Source organism: Schistocerca americana, chromosome X (genome assembly GCF_021461395.2).
Source record: "Schistocerca americana isolate TAMUIC-IGC-003095 chromosome X, iqSchAmer2.1, whole genome shotgun sequence".
Taxonomy (NCBI): Eukaryota; Metazoa; Arthropoda; class Insecta; order Orthoptera; family Acrididae; genus Schistocerca; species Schistocerca americana.
Window position 1 is genome coordinate 393,240,656 of NC_060130.1, and position 12,994 is coordinate 393,253,649.

The window sequence follows — 12,994 nt, forward strand, 5'->3', positions numbered from 1 at the left end:
CAACAGAAAGCTAGCGCAATGTGGCACGACAGCGTACAAACAACGCGCGAAACAACAGAATAAGCAGCAGCAGCTGCTGTGGAGAGGGGCGGGAGTAGGAGAGCGCGCTGGCACGGTCTGGTGGCGGCGGGCCGGACGCATGCGTGCGGGGGCGGCCTCTACTTCTGATGCGCGCCGCCTGGCTTTCACTCCGCCGCCGCCAGACCGCCGCGTCGCGCCGCGCTCGGTGAGTGCTCCCTGCTCCCTGCTCTGCACCTCTGCGCACCACGTGCATCCCCGCTCACCAGCACCACCTCACTTACTCTGATAGTACGAACACAGGTTTAGCCTTAGCTTCCGTGATTCGCCGCATTTCTCCTCGTCTGCAAAACACCCAGTGTTGCTACGAGAACTGCGATAGAGCTCTTCAGACAACTGGCAAAGGAACGTCTTCGAAGATATCTGGTATCATTCTGATTTCGTGTATTACGTCACTGCTACTGAAATGCTGCTGTTGTCCTCAATGTCAGTACTCTGTCACAATCGACGCGACACAAAACTAGTTCCTTATCTCAAAATTAATAAAATATTCCGGGCTGTTATGCCGTGGTCGCATGGATTTCCCCTTAAAATCCAACGTTTCGGCACCATCTGAGGACATTTTCAAGGGGATCATAGCTTCTTGAATGTCCGATTCAGCAGGGTGTGAATCGGACATTCAAAGAAGCTGCGATCCCCCTTGAAAATCTCCTGAGATTGTGACGAAATGTAGGGTTTTAAATCTATCCGACCACAGTATAATACCCGGAATATTTTATTAACTGCGATATTTCCGGCCGTGGAAATTTACATTTTACAATTAGTAAGTGAGGGCAATAATATGCAATATCCCAGTTCACTTCTTGGAGGAAATAAACTGCTGCGCCATATCTTTCCTCCAGTCTATGGACGAATGTGCCAGATGCGCGTCTGTCTCGTGTGGACGTCAGTATCTACAGAAGCAACACAAAACGTTTGTAAACAAACACGAGTGTCTCTGATGGCTTGCCTTGATTTTCCTGACACAGTACCATTATTGAGATCTCGCTTCTATTTTGACCACACTGACATTTCGGTGAAGACACGAGCTTCTATTTGCTCTATATTTTCGTTTTTCTCAGATGCAATGGTGCTCTTGTATTGATACATTCACTGGTAGACCTTGGAGCGACAGAAATATACCGCTAAAAGCTTTTCCAGACATTTGGAACTAGACTACTGTTCAATGCACAGCTTCAAGCCAAACTCTATAAGAGGGAAGATCGATCAGTTTTTCTTCATCGTTCTCCCAAACTCCCTAAAAATATCTATCACTGAAGAGGCGTCAGTTTGTGCAGGATTAGAAAAACTTTGAAGATCAAGATATCGTGATTTCAAAAAAATAGACGGTGAGGTATTTCGCACTCCATAATGTGAATTTAAGAAACGTAACAGGATGGAATTTCTACCATTCAATGACTAACTCGCTGAAATATGTATACCACACTATTTACTTTCTAGAACTGGAACCCATAACTCAGGACGTTAAGTAATTATTGTCGGTCTCACGAAATAAAGACGTGTAGAGGAAGAAGCGGGAACACGAATCAGTGAGAGCAATACCATCAATCCGAAATTTTCCATTACTTAAATCACGTCAGCGTAACAAAGCAGCACTGACCCTATTTAGATGAGCTAAAATGTTAAATGCTTTGTCAGTAAAGGGCAGTATTTACAGAAAATTAGGACTAAGTGCAACAAAAACAGTTCCATGTCTAGTCTAAACAAATTTCATAAATACTTCGGTTATTGTCTCGATTACGAAGGGGGAACGGCCCTAGTGCAGCAGCCTTTCACAACTAACTTATTCTGAAAAATAATCAGCTGCCGTTCTCAAGGTTTAAGCGATTGTATGCCGCGAAGCCAACGAGCGCCATCTTCGAAAATGTTTGATCGAGCAACTCTCAAATATCCGATAGACGACGATATTAGGACCAAACCAACAGAGCCCGACCCCTCCGTGGTTCACCGTGAATGGAGTTTTACAGTAAATAAAAAGCAGCAAGCCGATCGTGGTGAGGGAGTAGCGACGAAGCGCGCACGCCCGGTGGCTGGGATAACGGAACACGGGGCTCAGTTCCGGCGTGCGCCGTCCGCCTCTCAGCATTCGCTCTGCCGATGCCTCTGCTGCTAACCGCCTCAAGCACAAACTGTTTTGTACTGAAGGTCGGTATCAACTGCCATCATAGGAATTCACCTCTGAGTGACGTTCCGTTAAACTTCTCCAGCCTGTCACGTCACTGTCTATTCATTTTTTTATCTTCTTTGTTTTGATAACTAACCTTCCTCTTCTTACAAACCGTCAAGCAGTACATTCCAAGTGCGCATCCCTAAAACTGTCGAGCTCTGACGCACTGTTCTCGTAATATAGCAGTAAATGGCAAGACGTATTTGTTGCACGTGTTTTTTCCAAATGTTCAAATGTGTGTGAATTTCTAAGAGACCAAACTGCTTAGGTCATCGGTCCCTAGACTTACACACTACTTAAAGTAACTTATACTAAGAACAACACACACACGCCCATGCCCGAGGGAGGACTCGAACCTCCGGCGGGAGGGACCGCGCAGTCAGTGACATGGCGCCTCTAAACGCGCGGCCACTCCATGCGGCCGCTTATCCAAAAGATTTGGAAAGAACAAGAGATACCTTAGAAAATCTTCGGCCCGGAAATTTAAATTTTCAAAATTCCAATAAATTGCGGGTGAAACACGCACTGTATGCAATAAAAAGTGTGGAGTGATTGAGACAGCGAACTCATTTTCTAGAGGAAGTCGGATTTACGTTTTCCAAGAGTTTCGAAATCACTTATGACGAAGTTCTATATGGTTCCTTTCGAATGGAGATCTTTCCTATCGTCGTACAATATGAGCTTGCGCTTCGCCATTTGTGACTTCGTCGACTGGACATCAAAGTCCCGTTTTGCAGACGAACGTGCTAATTTATCCGATTTTATTGTCACGGCCTCCTGACGATGAAATGAAATGATTGTATGGCACTGAAGGCCCGGAGTCCCCACTTGGAGAAGTTCGACAGCTGAGTAGAATGGTTCAAATGGCTCTGAGCACTATGGGACTCAACTGCTGAGGTCATTAGTCCCCTAGAACTTAGAACTAGTTAAACCTAACTAACCTAAGGACATCACAAACATCCATGCCCGAGGCAGGATTCGAACCTGCGACCGTAGCGGTCTTGCGGTTCCAGACTGCAGCGCCTTTAACCGCACGGCCACTTCGGCCGGCGCTGAGTAGAATCTTGGTAGTTAACCCCACATTATGCGACTTGCGTGTCGATGATGATGAAATGATGACGACGACGACACATCACCCAGTCCTCGAGCGGGAAAAATCTCCAACCCCGCTGGGAATCGAACCAGGACCCGCTGCATGGCCTTCAGACGTACTGACTGCTCAGTAAATAGGACGGACGCCTCTGGACAATATGAAGATACAAGTAGCAAGCTAAACACAGAGACAGGTCTCCAACATTTTTTCTTTAGCTTTTAGAGCGAGGAGCTGAATTTCCACAATTAAAGTTGAATTAAGGATTTAGAGTAGACTATCTTGGCAAACGCTGAAGAAGTCGTAATGCTCTAAAATCGACAGCACGGATTGTGCTGGCAGGATCGTCTGACGAACAAGGTAACCTAGAATTGCCCCAAGCTGACAGAAGCTTAATTGCTTGTGATGGATCGCTGAAAGGACAGAAATTTACACAAAAATCATTACTGAAAGTTTTTTTACGTCACAGTGGCAGGAATTCGATAGAAATTTGTCTTTTGTTGTAAAACAGTGTGTTTGAAGCAAGGCAGGCGTACGAAAACGTTGCAGTTCTCTCTATTATCACAGGCAGTATGGCTTAGTGAGACTGTTCTCTGCCTACAATTAATGTGCAGTTACCACAGGTTTAATGTTCCAAGGAAAATCAAAGCCAGCTCCAAAACTGACTCCGTCTGTGACAGCATTCCATTGTTCAAAATCTTTGCTTTTGGTTTTCATAGTCATCTCCTATGCATAAGTGGCTATTAAATTTGATTGTTTGCAAATGTAACCATTTTTGTTTGAACGGATACAGCGAAAAGAAGAATTGTTAGTGCTTACCATTAAATTGAGGACGAGATCATTACACGCGGAGCACAAGCTCGAAATGGCCAAGGACACAGAAAAAATATAGGCCTCTAAATTCAGTGTAATTATTCCTGTTATCTGCCATTATAAATGTGAAAGTATCTACTCGAATTGTTCATTATTCACGACAAAATGTATACAGGTGCCAATAATTAAACTTCTAGTTTCCAAACGCCATAGCAAGAGAACCACTGCTCAGAATTTGTTACATTAATTGCTCCACAAAAGTCTATGGAGAAAGACAAGAATTTTAATTTCATTTCCTTTTAAATTGTATTTTTGTCTGTTTCAAGCTTTTAACATCTCATCGACTGTGATATTATGGAGACACAGTTTGACAGGATTGAGATATTGTAGCTGTAGTCGTCATTTTGAAGGGAAGACCTCGCCTTGCACATAAAGTGCTTAAGAGAAACGACGCAAAATCTAAATTACTCTAGCGAGTAAGCACGAGGTGAACTGCGACACTGTAAAACACTCCTGCGCTTCTATCGCCGTCTAAAAAATTGTCACTACGAAACAGAAATGAACGTGTTTGAAATATCTTAGGCAGTTGCTGCGGACCCGCGGGTGGTTTCAGAAGCCTAGAAAGCGTGTCTACGAGGTAACTGTAGTGAGCTGACGACAATCTGATAGGAGCCTTTGTTCCTGCGAGTCGGTGCCACGGCCGCTGCGGGCGCAGCTAGCAAGGGACTGCCGGACACCCGTTTCCGGCTGACCATCACTTGGCCGCACAAAGACATGGCCGCTCCGCAGGCCTTCGCATACATTTATGCTAAACAAGAGACGAGGAAACCATTAGCGTTTATTCTGAAAAATGATAAGAAACAGTACACCTAGACCACAAGATTAACATATAATCACGAAACCTGATCTGACGGAATGACACTTTCCTGCAGCCGTTTCCTCCATACTCCTCGATACCACACTGTTATCCAGTTAATACAATTAACGAACTTGGATGAAAACGACATTCTGTCTATGAATAAGAATGACGTTCGTACACTCTTTTCGTTTTAGACACAATCACATTTATAATGTGATAATAATCAAAGTCGTTTCCAATCATACAAAGGTCTTCTTCAGAAAATAAAACATGAAAATAAAAACCTACGTTACAAACATAAAATCCCTAAATTTTTTTTGTTCTCCTATGTCGTATGGCCATTTATTTTTGATTTTTGATTTATGTTAAATATAAACAGAAATACCAAATGTTACACATCTTTTGAAATTTCAATGTTCTTTTTTTCTTTTTATGTTGTAGAATCTGAAAATGTTCAATATATGCTGAAACCGGTAATGATTTTTATCATATCATAAATGTGATTGTGTCTAAAATAGAAAGAAGTGTCAAATAGTAAATGATCTCCCCCAACAATACATGGACAACTCAGTTGGGCATAACAGACTTTCACAGAATACAGGAACTCTCCCTTTTGCTTACATTCAATTCAAAAACTTGAAAAAATATTTCCACCTAAACCAAAATCAAAACTAGTCCAGTAACTAGTTGTGTCGTATCTCTACTATAGTGAAGTCCTTAGAATTAGCAGAAATGATGTAAACTTCAGACTACTCGATTTATCTATGAATACTTGGGTAAGATACGCTGACGAGCCGAAATATTTGACCACAGCCCACCATACAGATGAACACCGTTCGCTGGCGTTGCGGCCACGTACAAGGTTCAGAAGGTCTAAATGCGGAGCAGAGACGAATGAGGTATCATCCTTGCGACGGTCCGTGTCGCAGATGAGAAAATCCACTGACATAAGGAACTTTTATAACGGACAGGTTGTTATGCTCTGCTTCCTGGGAACTACAATCTCGGAAACGGAGAAGCTGGTCGGTAGTTCGCATGATACTTTCGTAAACATATACGGCAAGTGACTGAAGGACAGTGAAACCACGAGTAGGCGACAACGCAGCATGTCATTCTCACTGGAGAGAAGTCTTCCGAAGTAAGAGTGATTTCAGGTGCGTCGCATGGGAGTGTCGTAGGACCGTTGCTATTCACAATATATATAAATGACACTGTGGATAACATCGGAAGCTCATTGAGGCTTTTTGCGGATGATGTTGTAGTATATCGAGAGGTTGTAACATTGGAAAATTGTACTGAAATACAGGAGGATCTGCAACGAATTGACGCATGGTGCAGGGAATGGCAATTGAATCTCAATGTAGACAAGTGTAATGGGCTGCGAATACATGGGTAGAAAGATCCTTTACATTTAGCTACAATATAGCAGGTCAGCAGCTGGAAGCAGTTAATTCCATAAATTATCTGGGAGTAGGCATTAGTAGTGATTTAAAATGGAATGAACGTATAAAATTAATCGTCGGTAAAGCAGATGCCAGACTGAGATTCATTGGAAGAATCCTAAGGAAATGCAGTCCGAAAAGAAAGGAAGTAGGTTACAGTACACTTATTCACCCACTGCTTGAATACTGCTCACTGGTGTGGGATCCGTACCTGATAGGGTTGATAGAAGAGATAGAGCAGATGCAACGGAGAGCAGCGCGCTTCGTTACAGGATCATTTAGTAATCGTGAAAGCGTTACGGAGATGATAGATAAACTCCAGTGGAAGACTCTGCAAGAGAGACGCTCAGTAGCTCTGTACGGGCTTCTGTGGAAGTTTCGAGAACATACCTTCACCGAGGAGTCAGCCAGTATATTGCTCCCCCCTACATATATCTCGCAAAGATACCATGAGGATCAAATCAGAGAGATTAGAGCCCACACAGAGGCATTCCGACAATCTTTCTTGCCACGAACGATACGAGACTGGAATAGAAGGGAGAACCGATAGAGGTACTCAAGGTACCCTCCGCCACGCACCGTCAGGTGGCTTGCGGAGTATGGATGTAGATGTAGATGCAGATGTAGAAATTTTTGACGTCCATGGTTCATCACAGAACGTGGAGATTGGAGGTTTGCCAATCTGTAAACCGGGACATGCGGCGATCTGTGGCAGATCTCACGACGGAGTACAATGCTTGTATAGGCACAATTGAATCGCTGAAAATCATAATGGTGTAACTAGCACAGAGTTTGTAAGACAGTAAACTGGTAGTCAAGATTGCAGGAATTCGTTTTATTCCATGGTTATCGGTTTCGGTGAAACTAAAGCTGCCATCCATGGATGCATACAGGATCCGATGATGGCGGCTTTAGTTTCGCCGAAACCGGTAATCATGGAATAAAAAGAATTCCTGCGATCTTGACTACCAGTTTATTGTTTTACAAGTATCTAGATCGCTCCCACATGAGCACAATGTGCTCCCTACAAAATAGCACAGAGTTTATCGTGACAAAAACGACCGTAAGCATTTCAGAGTTTTTATAAAGTCTCAGGTTATACAAAATGAGATTTATGCAAAGTTTTACATTTGAGGGACATATATAAGTATCTCAAGATCCTTGGTGTAAGGCGTCATAGTTTAAAATATCCATAAAGTTCACTTGTACCATTATGGTTTGAAAATGTCTTCATAAAATGTCACTTGTAACACTATGCCTTTAGAGAATAAACTCTTTCCTCTCACTCACTTTCATTCGCTTCATCACTACCACAGTCGTCAGGGTAGCATTCTTCATCACCTGGCTGTGCAGTGTACTGTGGAACGTGTGAAAGATGATGCTGACCTCTGCCACGATTACGAGGACGACCACAAGGGTGACCACGACGTCCTGGTTGGTTTTCTGGTGAGCTCTGAATCGGTGTTAAGACTCTTATGGAAGTTGTGGTGCACTTGAGGAATAAACTGTAACAACGACGTCAAGTCATCAATTTTTGCTTGCTTTAAATATACTGGACCATGTCGAAATAGTGTAAGTTGTTCAGGTATTGTCCCAGACCTACATGGCCGTGCAAGATTTACTTTTCGAAATTGTATGTCTTCATTCAATGTCTCCTTGATGAAGAAAGCTTTTGGTTCAGATTTTCTGTATTGCATCCACCTCAGTGTCAACCAGTTAACCTTTTGCTTCTCAGTGTCTATTTTTCTGTTGAAGAGAAGTTTTGCAATTGGTTCTGTAGATAGGAAATCATCATGCTCCATTTCTTTCATATGAAATGTGACCCTGGGATTTTCTGCAAACTTCATCCAATCCTGTGGCACAAATATAAACTAGGTTTGCTATTTCTTCCTTTCAGTGTGAGAAAAATCAGCATCATTTTCAAGGTAACTATGTCCAGGTACGACGAACTTATGATCAACAATTTCAATAGAAGTATGAGCAACAATATAGAGCCAAAATCGGGCGATTATTTGATTTCTGTTTTGCTCACCGCAACTATCACTGTAGGCAATAACATGATTAAAAATCAGATGGCAATGAGGTTACATACTCCAGTAAGCTAGAACCAATTTCTGAAGGTTAACGTGAGGCAGTATTTTCAGACCACATTTACATGAAAGCATGATCTGTTCTGCAGTCATGTATTGCTAGATTAAATGTCCAAAGCTGTCTCTCGTAGTAAATAACGTTGGTTGTTAGCGTTGGAGTTGGCAATGTTTTTTCAAGGTCTAAAATAAGTACACGTGTTGAGCGCCTCTTTTGACTTCCGTATATCTCCTTTCTTAGCGGCTCTTGATTGTTCAACTTACCTTAGGTGAAACTCTTTCTCCAGATTTAGATTGCTAATTTTACTGGTATCTACCTCTGCTTTGATTAAATTTTATAGTCGGTCACAAGTATTGCAGGTGTCACTTCTTAGCTTATAAAATGATAGATAAAATTCTGAATTGAACACTTTGCGGTAAATGGAGGCCTTCACTGGCAAAACGTTTTCTTCCTCACGCTTTTTAGTATAAAGCATATAAATTTTTGAGACAGATAACTCTGGCGACAGGTATTTCCTGTGAGGATTATGTTTACGAGAATAGTGACTTGTGTAACGAGGAAAGATTTTTTTATGTGGTTCCTTACGGTAGTGAGGCTATCTTCTGGTACTTTATTTCCAGGAGCGTGTTTACCACGTTGATCAACTGGGGATAGGTGTTCCACTCTTGGTTTCTATAATGTTCCACTCTTGGTTTCTATAATGCAGCTGTGGTAAACCGGCGATTGCTTATAGTTAATGTCTTCAGGAAGAACTCCTTACACTCTCATTTACCATCCAGGATAATGACAGTACTTTGTGTTTTTGACTTCTTACAGTTTGTTTCTGACGTTTTGGTTTGGCAATTGAAACACATTTTACTATGAAGGACGTTTGTTGTTGCCAAGAACCAATTTCCCAAAACTCTTCATGGAAAATCTTCTCTTCTGGGAAAATGTTGAAATGGCTGTATGACTCTAGTATGCATAATTTTTCCTGTTGTAGATGTATAGTCTTGTCCCAGATTTCTTAAGCGTTTTCTTTTATTCACTTTACATGACTCCACGTTCCTTTTTCTCTTTTTTGAAACAATGTTTTCTTGAGTTTATTCATGAGGGGAGACTTTTCAACTGTGTTATGGATTTTTTTATTGTTAGGGTTTTTTTCTGGCTTGCTATGATCTTCGTTTTCATCGGAAGGTGATGCATCTGGATAGAAAAGGAAATATACCATTAAAGCATCGACATAAAGCAAATATCTTTACACAAATCTGTCATACATAAATTTCCCGGCCCGCATCTCGTGGTCGTGCGGTAGCGTTCTCGCTTCCCACGCCCGGGTTCCCGGGTTCGATTCCCGGCGGGGTCAGGGATTTTCTCTGCCTCGTGATGGCTGGGTGTTGTGTGCTGTCCTTAGGTTAGTTAGGTTTAAGTAGTTCTAAGTTCTAGGGGACTTATGACCACAGCAGTTGAGTCCCATAGTGCTCAGAGCCAGCCATAAAATTCCCAAAATAATCTCGTCGTTTTGTTGAATGTGATTGTGTTAAAGGAATGCTGACGTACCTGAGATATGTTAAGTATTTCAGTGACATACCGGTACAAGTGACAATATTTTCGCGACAGTATTTTTCATGTGCAACATAATTTTTATTGACAATAAGGAGAAGTTGTTATACTAGTTTTTTGTGTGTTTGTATACTAAAAAATAGTTTAAGACATCTCAAATGGCCACAAAAGTCACTGAAAAGTTCGAAACAAAACCTTACGTAGTCACCAAAATGTTACACAGAATGCTTGAAATTCAGATACCTTTAACAGACTTCCCACATAATAATACCGCAACCATACAAACTATCATGTTCGACAATGTTCCTGCATGCATTACGTGTTCTCACCTGTCACCCCATGAGTGTACGTCCAGAATCATTACACAAACAGAATCTGCTCTCATCCGAGAAGAGCACGCGATCCCACTCGTCGTTTGTCCACTCCCTGTGCCCTCGTCACCATCGCAAACTGTGCCGCCGCTGTGCGGGTGTCAACGGAACACAAGGCCGTCGGGCAAGGAGGCTAGCCTATGTAGTCGATGTACTAGTGTGTAGCTTGAGGCTGCGTGCCTCGCAGTCCTGTTAAATGTGATTGTAATTGCACCCGCTCTTTGACGTGGGTCCCTTCCTGCGTGTTGCACAATGCAGTGGTCATCTGCTGCTGTAGTTGACCGTGGTCGGCTGTCTTTCTTCCTTCGGGCAGCAGTGTCTGTATTTCGGAACTTACTTCGTGTGTGTGAACAATGCTGTGAGCAAACACCAAACTCCTGCGTTACATTTGCCACACTTTGTCTTTTCTCCAGTATTCCGCTGATCCTTCCTTGTGTGAAATCATCCAGATGTTGTAATGAAGAACCCCACCACAATGCATCGTAGCTAAACTCTGACTGAGACATATTATCTGTTCCCCATTTGGCGCTGTAGTCACGCTGACCTCACACTGTGTGACGTCCAACATCCCGTACACAACAGGGAGACATCTGGCAACATGATTCCACACTTCATTCATACCCACCGGGCATTTAATATCTAACGCTACTTTATCTAGCTCGTCCGTAAGTTTTGTAGAACACTGCAGTGTAGTACTTGAAGAACCTAGACTCTAAGAAAGGAGAAATAAAACCTATTTTCAGTAATGTCATTTATAATCCGTTTTGATTGCAAGAATGTTTATTCACATGACCGGTTTCGGTTCCTCTATAACCATCTTCAGATCTGAAATTTCGGTTACAGGAGTAACCCGACCACACACAGCAACCTTCACATGCTGTGTGACGCAGCATATTATCTACTGATCAAGAGCAAAAGTTCTTTGTTGTATTCGAGACGGCATACATTTCTATTTCTACTTCTGAAAAGTTTCTCTTCGGCATAACATACTCACGAGCATATGAATTCTAAAACTTTTGTTCTGGTCGGTGAGAGAGCGTTCCTGTCAAACGGCGAAAGGAATAACTGGCGTGTCACTTGACTGGGATGTAGTCAAAGTCTCGACTGATCCTCTGGATAACCGTGGAACGTAGAATGGGCAAGACGAACACTTTTTATGGCTGCTAGATGATTGGTACAGGACCTTTCCTCACTGTACGTTAGTTCAGCCCCGTCACTGGACGCTCGAAGTATGGAAGACTGTCGCGTGGACTGGGAAGATACAACCAAAGCAAGCGACGTACTTTCCAACAAGCAGCGTCCAGGAAGTTGACGGAGGTATTCTCGTGTGAACGATGTTTACACTACTGGCCATTAAAATTGCTACACCACGAGGATGACGTGCTACAGACGCGAAATTTAACCGACAGGAAGAAGATGATGTGATGTGCAAATGATTAGCTTTTCAGAGCATTCACACAAGGTTGGCGCCGGTGGCGACACCTACAACGTGCTGACATGAGGAAAGTTTCCAACCGATTTCTCATACACAAACAGCAGTTGACTGGCGTTGCTTGGTGAAACGTTGTTGCGATGCCTCGTGTAAGGAGGAGAAATGCGTACCATCACGTTTCCGTGTTTCATAAAGGTCGGATTGTAGCCTATCGCGATTGCGGTTCATCGTATTGCGACATTGTTGCTCGCGTTGGCCGAGATCCAATGACTGTTAGCAGAATATGGAATTGGTGGGTTCAGGAGGGTAGTACGAAACGCCGTTCTGGATCCCAACGGCCTCGTATCACTAGCAGTCGAGATGACAGGCATCTTATCCGCATGGCTGTAATGGATCGTGCAGCCACGTCTCGATCCCTGAGTCAACAGATGGGGACGTTCGCAAGACAACAACCATCTGCACGAACAGTTCGACGACGTTTGCAGCAGCATGGATTATCAGCTCGGAGACCATGGGTGCGGTTACCCTTGACGCTGCATCACAGACAGCAGCGCCTACGATGGTGTACTCAACGAAGAACCTGGGTGCACGAATTGCAAAACGTTATTTTTTTTTTGATGAATCCAGGTTCTTTTTAGATCATCATGATGGTCGCATCTGTGTTTAGCTACATCGCGGTGAACGCACATTGGAAGCGTGTATTCGTCATCGCCATACTAGCGTATCATCCAGCGTGCCATTATGGGGTGCCATTGGTTACACGTCTCGGTCACCTCTTGTTCGCATTGACGGCACTTTGAACAGTGGACGTTACATTTCAGATGTTTTACGACCCGTGGCTCTGCCCTTCATTCGATCCCTGCGAAACCCTACATTTCAGCAGCATAATGCACGACCGCATGTTGCAGGTCCTGTACGGGCCTTTCTGGATACAGAAAATGTTCGAGTGCTGCGCTGGCCAGCACATTCTCCAGATCTCTCACCAATTGAAAACGTCTGGTCAATGGTGGCCGAGCAACTGGCTCGTTACAATACGCCAGTCACTACTCTTGATGAACTGCGGTATCGTGTTGAAGTTGCATGGGCAGCTGTATCTGTACACGCCATCCAAG

The 12,994-nt window shown here is 43.3% G+C and overlaps 1 protein-coding gene across 1 annotated transcript in view; it reads left to right on the plus strand.

Annotated features, from left to right (window-relative positions):
* The first annotated feature begins 201 nt into the window (after positions 1 to 201).
* Positions 202 to 12,994, plus strand: part of LOC124556041 — a 484,814-nt gene continuing 472,021 nt past the window's right edge. Inside the window, exon 1 of the mRNA XM_047130076.1 lies at positions 202 to 226. The gene's annotated coding sequence lies outside the window, so the exon portion shown is untranslated. The remainder of the gene's footprint in view (positions 227 to 12,994) is intronic.